The 8,213-nt window shown below is 44.7% G+C and overlaps 1 pseudogene; it reads right to left on the bottom strand.

Annotated features, from left to right (window-relative positions):
• The window catches only part of LOC145822237 (protein PSK SIMULATOR 2-like), a 28,905-nt pseudogene continuing 20,692 nt past the window's right edge, over nt 1–8,213 (bottom strand).

Here is an 8,213-nt window from a genome sequence, read left to right as displayed (position 1 = left end):
TCAAAATATTGTATCTAACCCATCCATTACATGCAAAACATAAGATTTTGGAACCTTCAATTGCCAGCTCGGCGAGTTCCCTGTACTCCTGCTCAGTGCCCAAACTTTGCTCCCTCTCTTCTTGGCCAAACCAAATTCCTGACTTTTGCTTATTCCAGGACCCAACTTTTTCCAATAAATTTCTATATTCTAGTGACAACTGGGCACCGTGGGCCTTTGGAGAATCGATCAGGATGGGAGTCGCTGCATCATCACTGGCTGCAGATTCAGTCCTTTGCGGGTTGGAGATCGAACTGGCAAAGCTCTGCAGATTCCATTATCTGTGTCTCACAACACTGATTAGAAGGTGAAGCCATGTTGCCATGTAGTGGTCTGTCTTGTGCATATCTGCGTGATGAAGTGTCTGGAGGCGAATCACGTTATTATGGGTGTCCCCCTTCTTGCCAAACTCATTACTGCAAGAAAAGAACACACGTGCGGCTAAATGTCAGTGTTGACAAAAATGAAAATATGAGCACTAAAGTAAGAGAAAGGCGAATAACTAACCAGGTGTTCGCCCACTCTCCAACCCACCCAAAACCTTGATGAGCCCTGTCGCCCAAATAAAAAGCAAAAAAGATGTAAATGCATGTATTACCATATTATGGCAGCTAAAAGATTGAGCAGGAAAATGTTAATGGATTTCAAATTCAAGCATAGGCGAAGCAGAAAGCTGGCAGATTCATTAAACAATCCCACTCAACATACTTGGAAGTATTTGTAGCCACTGGAACAAGCCATTGGAGTGTCTTCTCCATTTCAGCTTTAATTTGAGGAATTGTAAGCTGCATAAAGGCCAAAAGTTGAAGTGCCTAAGTTACTTTACACACATTGCATTTGTATACTTAAAGAACACAAATTGAATCTGTAAGAGGAGCTAATTTGAGTCCGCTAAATTAATTAGACCCAATAGCCCAAGATTAGTGGGCCCGAATTTATTGCAAGTCTAAGATTGGTGGGCCCGGATTTATCGCCATCAAACGGGCTGAATCGCTCTAAACCTTGAAAGGGTTCGGATCCACGAACTTAGAGACTTACTCGGACCCGGACTCGAAAGGGTATTGAGCTATCCTAGAGATCCGAGGCACTCGGACTTGAAAGGATTCGGATCCACGAATCTAGAGATCCGAAACACTTGGCTTCGAATGGATTCAAACGCAATCTAGAAGCCGCTCCGTTAATGAGTCCCAGAACACTTGCGGGCTCGGAGCTTTCCAGGATCTATGCATCAGAACCATGGGCGTAATGGAGTTCGAACAAAGGACCCGATCCCGAGAACGATAAGTGTAGATAAATTCACTCTTCCGTTAAGCTAGCCTATACCTGGGTCGAGGTGGCACGACCCCGGGGAGTCCATGAGACTCGGCAATATTTTGCAGCAGGACGTCATCTAGGACTACCCCTGACCCTTTGGGATGATTGGGGATCATTGATTAGGTGTGGCTAAGAAGAAGGGTTCGCCGAGGGGTTGATCTCCTCTTCGGGGTTTTTCTCATCCTCGGAGAGGTCACCTCCTCGGACAAGGTGGTTAGAGGGAATATTCCCCATGTGCCTTGCACATAGGCTCCATCCTACATCATGAGGTGCCTATAAATAGCACCCACCCATAGCTTTACAAGGGATGGATTTTGAAGATTTAACTCTTGGGAAAGAACTAATTTCCTTTCTCCATTATCAACCTTGAGAGTGAAAGTGGGAGATCCATGGGAGAGCCTTGCCATTAGTCTCTCTCTAGCCACTTTGCCTTCTTCTTCACCCAATCTCTTATTTCCATCATCTCCTTTACTCTTGTGTTCTTGAGTTAAGACTATTGAAGAATCTAAGGTAGCGTTTGGTAGAGTTTTGTAAATGTGATTTGAGAGTATGAGTTGTATTTTGAGTTTGTGTGTTGTGGAATTATGATTTGAGTGTAGAAAATTTGTTTGGTAAAGAGTTTTGAAAATAATTTTGGAAAAGAGGTTTGATTTGAGTGGGGAATTATTGATGTGACATTTGATATGTGATACAAAAATTTACAACTCATAACTAAATATACAATTCAAAATTATTTTAAAGCACATAAAAAATTTAAAAATTTTCAGAAAATATTTGTCCCGATTATGTAAATCAATTGCAAAAAAAAAAAAAAAAAAAAAAAATCTGGAAATCAGCCGGACATCCAGGTGGACATCCGGGTGGTCTTCCTTTGGACAGAAAACACGCCTGTGTGCACAGAGTTCTCTGCAGAGAGTGTAGAAAATTGATTTGAAAACGTAACCAAACATCATGCTCCAAAACACACGTAGAAAATTGATTTGAGAATACAAACAAACAGAGCCTAAGCCTCTCATAATCTTCTAGAGAATCCGAAGTTGTTCTTCAAGAGTCTTCGAAGATCTTCGAATTTTCCAACTACTTTGTTGAACCCTCTCATACATTTGGCGACTCCGCTGAGGAGGCAGATTGGTTAATGGTCTCAACGAGATCTGGAATCCACACAACTCCAACAGGGATGGCGGGAGAAGATGAAGTTCACCAACAAGGATCCTCTAATGGTGGTGATGACAGGATCATGGCTCCAGATCAACCACTTTGCTTGAAGCCATTGAAGGACTTCAAAATACTCAGCAAGAGATTCTTACCACTCTTCAGAATCTCACTCACACCATGTTGGTGATGAGTTCTAATTTGGCACCGTCACCAAACGGAAATTAAGCTAGTGGTGGAGTCATTCCCGCCGAAGCGCAAAATCAAATCCAAGGAGAAGTAGGCACCAGTCAGCCCATGGCTCATGGCAACACGGCCACAGTAACACATGCTCAAACCGCAGTAGGCGGCAGCGGTTTGCCTACGCCCAGGCTCCATAGCGTGCCAAGCTAAGATCCAATGGTGACTAGGGGAGGTTCTGGTGTAATGAATGGGGCTCTGGCGACTGTTGGTGTCCAGGAAAATACAAGGGGAATGATGGCGCAAAAGGGAGCTCTGCCCGTACCTAATCTTGTTACGCCACCAGTAAATGTTACTCAAGTACCAGACGGGCCTCCTTTGGTGCCGACAACAAATTTGCAAGCACAACCCGGAATAACGGCGCCATGTGGTGGACTTTACAGGCCTCAATTCAATGTCCCATCACCAACTGGCTTGTCTATAGGCACTGATGGCCAATATCATCAAATGTCCTCACCAATAATGAATTCATAGCACCAGAATGGCCAAGTAGCCCCTAGCTTAGTCTTCGGGTCCATAAGTCAAGTTTCGGGAGTACCACCATCAAACTCTCTCCCTCAACAGTTTCTCACTCTCGCCGATGTACAAGCCATGTTCGATCTCGAACGAGGCAAGAGGACTTTACCCTTTTTGCCTGATCCAGATGTCAAGCCGCCTTACCCTATTGAGGTGCTGAGTTATCCATACCCTGAGGGGTACACAGTGCCGAAGTTCATTAAGTTCGATGGCAAACAAGGAAATGCTCGAGAACATGTTGTGCGATTCATCGAGACTCTGGGTATTCATGGTCCAAACCACGTCCTCCGGCTGAGAGAATTCTCTAAGTCCCTCATTGATCGAGCATATAGTTGGTACGTTAATTTGACCCCAAATTCTGTCCGAAGTTGGGAGGAAATGGTTAACAAATTCCACTCTAAGTTCTTTCAAGTGGCGGAGAAGGTGACCACACTTACATTGTGTAAAGAAAAACAGCAAGAAAGTGAAGACATCCTTGACTACGTCAAAAGGTTTCAGGACAAGGCCATGGATTACCATGAAGCAGTGGAGGAGAGTTATCTGGTTCAAATTTGTCTAGATGGGGCATTGAGCAGGTACAAAAATGTTTCTAGTTAATCACAAGCTACCCACCTTCTCAACATTAATAGAAGCAGCTCGGAACATTAGCATTCCTCAGGCTCAGGAGTCTGGATTTAAGGCCAGTTACAAGACTAGCTTCAAATCGTCTCGTGGACCTATTGTTGCTGCTGCCTCTGTCCCAGATACCTGAAAGTCACAAGGAGGAGGTCATAGAGGCCAGAAGAGAAAGCAATATAATGGTGAAAAGGGTAATGTTTCTTATCCATGTGGAATTGAGGAGGTAAAAGCTTTAGTTAAGGAATGGGTGGCTGACGGAGAGCTAAAATTGCCTTATGTCGAGGAAATGCCATCAAAGAAGGACCGCGAGAGCCCCGAATTTTGCGTCTATCATCGCACATTGAAACATCCGACAGAGAAGTGTTGGACTCTCAGGAAAATCTTCAGAGATAAAGTCGAGGCAGACGAATTGAGGTTCCAAAAGCAAGGGACTCAAGACATCCGAGAACAACCATATCCTCAACACCGAGACAAGGGCAAGAATGTTGCTATGATAGCTTATGAAGGCCCGATGCTTAAGGCTATTGCCAATCTCGATGATGATGATTATTATCTGGACAACATCCTCGAGCCAGAGGGTGAGCAAGTTTACTATGGAAATGCTCTCGATCCAGAGGGCAGAACCTTCATAACTCATGTCGACGATCCCTTTGATCCAGAAGGAGGAGAAGAGTACTACGGAAGAGGAGGACACCATGTTTATGTGGCATCTTATTTTGAAGAGACCGAGGAGATGGTTAACTACGAGCCTCCAAGAGTGGAAAAAGATCTGGATCACTATGCCAAAACCCTGCAAGATTGTATAAAGTTCAAGCAGTTCTTTGACCAGCTTGGACTTTCCAAGGAGGCAAGAACAGAAATCACCAAGTCTATCATTAATATAGCCGAGGCACACCATGAGGAATACATGTCGACTGAGGGATCCATCCCGAGAAAGGCAAAAGAGCAATCTAGTGCCATCACTTTCTCCGAGGCTGATCGGAAGTATCCTTTTTCTCATAATCGCCCACTTTATGTGACTGCTTTTTTAACGGGGTTGAGTTCAAAAGGGCCTTTCTGGACAGCAGAGCCTCTATCAACATTATGACTCGCGCTACTCTAGAAAAGGCTGGAATCCCTGAAGAGCGCATTGTGAAGCAGCCGATAGTCATCACTGGCTTCGGTGAAGAAAGGAGAATTACTATTGGATGTGTAACAGTTGATTTAGCCGTCGAAGAGATTCGCTCGGCCACCAAGTTCCATATTATCGATTCCGAGGCAAATTATCACATCATTCTAGGGAGGACCTGGATGCATAGATATGGGGCTGTACCATCGAGTTATCATTAGTGTGTTAAAGCTAAATGGAGAAAGAAGACGGTGACAATTCAAGCTACAAAAAGGCCTTTCGAGACCCATGAAGCTCATTACTCTGATGCCATCTACTTCACCGAACTGGCTGTTGAAGAAGTTCTCACCACCTCTAAGCCTCGGGGGGTCAAAATTCCTTGTTGGAAGGATATCAAAGATGACAAGGAGCCAAGGGCAGAATCAAGTAAACAGGCGATCTCTAGACCAGAAAGTCCGCCTATTCCTCAGAAGGTGATGAAAGTCCGAGAAGGGGGCAAGATGGTGTACTATTTATGAAGGTGCGGGGAGTCGGTTTCTTCAGTCACCGACTCCGAGTCAAAAGAAGAGCCTTCTGACAATGACATAGTGATAAAGCCTAAAGTGGCTCCGGAATGCATGCAAGATGGGCCGAAGCCTCAGCCCGAACAACTTATTGAAATAGATCTGAGTGATGGACAAGATGCTCCAAGGCCGATATTCATAAGTTCGAGCCTTAGCCCAGAGAAGAGGGAACAGTTGTTAAAGTTGATAAGCCGGTATTCAGATGTGTTTGCTTGGTCATATAAGGAAATGCCTGGACTAGATCCTGTCCTAGTCTCCCATTATCTTGATGTGTTCCCAAACTCCAAGCCAATTAAGCAAGCTGCTCGAAAATATCATCCGAACCTGGAAGAGAAGATTAAGGAGGAGATTGAAAAAGTTCAACAAGCAGGTTTCATCCGGCCAATACAGTGCCCCACGTGGTTAGCAAACATCGTGCCAGTAAAGAAGAAGAATGGTCAAATCAAAGTATGTATAGACTTTCGAGATTTGAACAAATCTTGCCCAAATGATGAATTCCCTCTTCGTCACATCGACACCCTCGTGGATGCCACCTCGGGACACCAGATGTTTTCATTCATGGATGGATTCAGTGGATACAATCAGATTAAGATGGCTGAAAAGGATGCAGAAAAGACTGCTTTTAGAACACTTCTCAAAAACTTCTTTTATACAGTCATGCTTTTCGGACTCAAGAATGTCGGAGCAACTTACCAAAGGGCTATGACTGCAATCTTTCTTGACACGATCCATCATGAGGTGGAAGATTATGTTGATGATCTAGTGTTGAAATCCAAGAAGGAAGAAGACCATCTCCGAGACCTGGAGAAGGTGTTCAAGAGGTGCCAGAAATTCAAAATAAGGATGAATTCTCTCAAATGTGTTTTCGGGGTAACGGCCGGGAAGTTCCTTGGGTTTCTTATACATAGGCATGGTATCGAGGCAGATGAAGACAAGGTCAAGTCCATCAAAGCAATGCCTCCCCCACATTCTCAAAAGGAGTTAAAGAAGTTCCTCGGGAAGGTGTCTTATATTCGGAGGTTTATCCCAGCACTTGCAGAGATCTCTGCCCCTTTCAGCTCGTTGTTAAAAGGAGATGCCAAGTTCGAGTGGAACCAAGAGCACCAAAAGGCCTTTGAGAGAATCAAGGCGGCCTTAACCTCGCCTCAAACCATGATAGCCCCGCAGCCTGGGGTCCCTCTAATGTTGTACCTAACCTCAACCCCCAAGTCCATAGGGGCATTATTGGTCCAAGATGTAGATGGAGCAGAACGCCCAGTGTATTACATCAGCCGAAAGATTCGAGGAACAGAAGTCCGATATACTTCGATAGAGAGACATTGCTTAGCTTTGGTATTCACCGCCCAAAAGCTCAGACATTACTTCTTAGCCCATCATATTCAGATTGTTACTAGAAGTGATCCAATCCGATACCTCCTCAGCAAGCCTGCTCTAATCGGGAAGGTGGCAAGATGGTTGTTAGCACTGGGCGCATTCGAGATCACATGTGTAGCTCCCAAGGCAATCAAAAGTCAATCCTTAGCCGATCTCCTCGCCCAATTTCCAAGTGGTGACTATGAACCAGTGAATGAAGAATTAAGAGGAGAGGTGCATGCAACTATGGCTTCTGAGGAAAGCTTTTGGACATTAAGCTTTGACGGAGCAGCAGCCAGAGGTAAAGGAGGAATCGGGATAGTCCTTACAAGCAAAAGTGGGGAAAAGTTATATTTGTCTTATAAACTGGATTTCCATTGTTCGAATAATGAAGCCGAGTATGAGGCTCTTATTTTGGGCTTGATAGCAACTGAGAAGTACAATATCAAGAAGATTCGAATTCGGGGGGACTCAAAGCTGATAGTGAAGCAAGTTTTAGGACAGTTCGTCTTAAAGGAGCCTGCCTTGGCCACGTATCGAACAACAGTCCAAATGCTTCTTGACAGATTTCAGAAGGTCGAAATAGAGCATGTGCCTCGCTCCGACAGCAAGTTTTCAGATGCCCTCGCAACATTAGGGGCAAGAGTTAACATTCCAGAGGAAGAGGCGACAATTGTTATCAAGAAGAGAACAGAACCTTCAATAATACCTGAAGACAAAGACCTTCCGGAGGATTGGAGAGGAGAAGTTCTCGAACGACTCAGAAGCAAAGTTGGAAAACTGACTATGGCCAAGCTTGCCCAATTCATAATAATTCAAGGTGAACTTTACTTTCGAGGAGGTACCGGATTCCTAGCCCGGTGTGTTGGCCAACAAGAAGCAAGCTTCCGACTACAACAGATTCATGAAAAATCCTGCGGGGATGGGGATATCAGTCTATACAGAAGGATCCAAAAACGAGGCTATTATTGGCCTGAGATGGAGAAGGCCTCGAATCAACTATAGAAAGAATGCCCCAATTGTCAGTCATACATCCGGGAGGATGAGAGTTGCTTTGAAATTGATACCCCTGACTGGAGACAAGTTTACATTGATTATCTCAGAGAGGGGACACTACCTGAGAGCCCGAGGGACACTGCACACCTCAAGAGAAGAGCAAGGCAGTACTTTCTTGATTAGAACAAGCTTTACAGAAGAAGCATTGAGGGCACTCCCCTGAGGTGTCTCTCCAAGGAGGAGTCAGATCTAGTTCTCGGAAGAGCCCACGAAATTGAGCATCAAGGAGGGGCTCGGCTGTTCGAGCAACTTAT

Source organism: Camellia sinensis, chromosome 3, assembly GCF_055761805.1.
Source record: "Camellia sinensis isolate YWXY chromosome 3, ASM5576180v1, whole genome shotgun sequence".
Classification (NCBI taxonomy): Eukaryota; Viridiplantae; Streptophyta; class Magnoliopsida; order Ericales; family Theaceae; genus Camellia; species Camellia sinensis.
The sequence above is the reverse complement of the archived record's forward strand: the minus strand, read 5'-3'. Positions and strand labels throughout refer to the sequence as shown.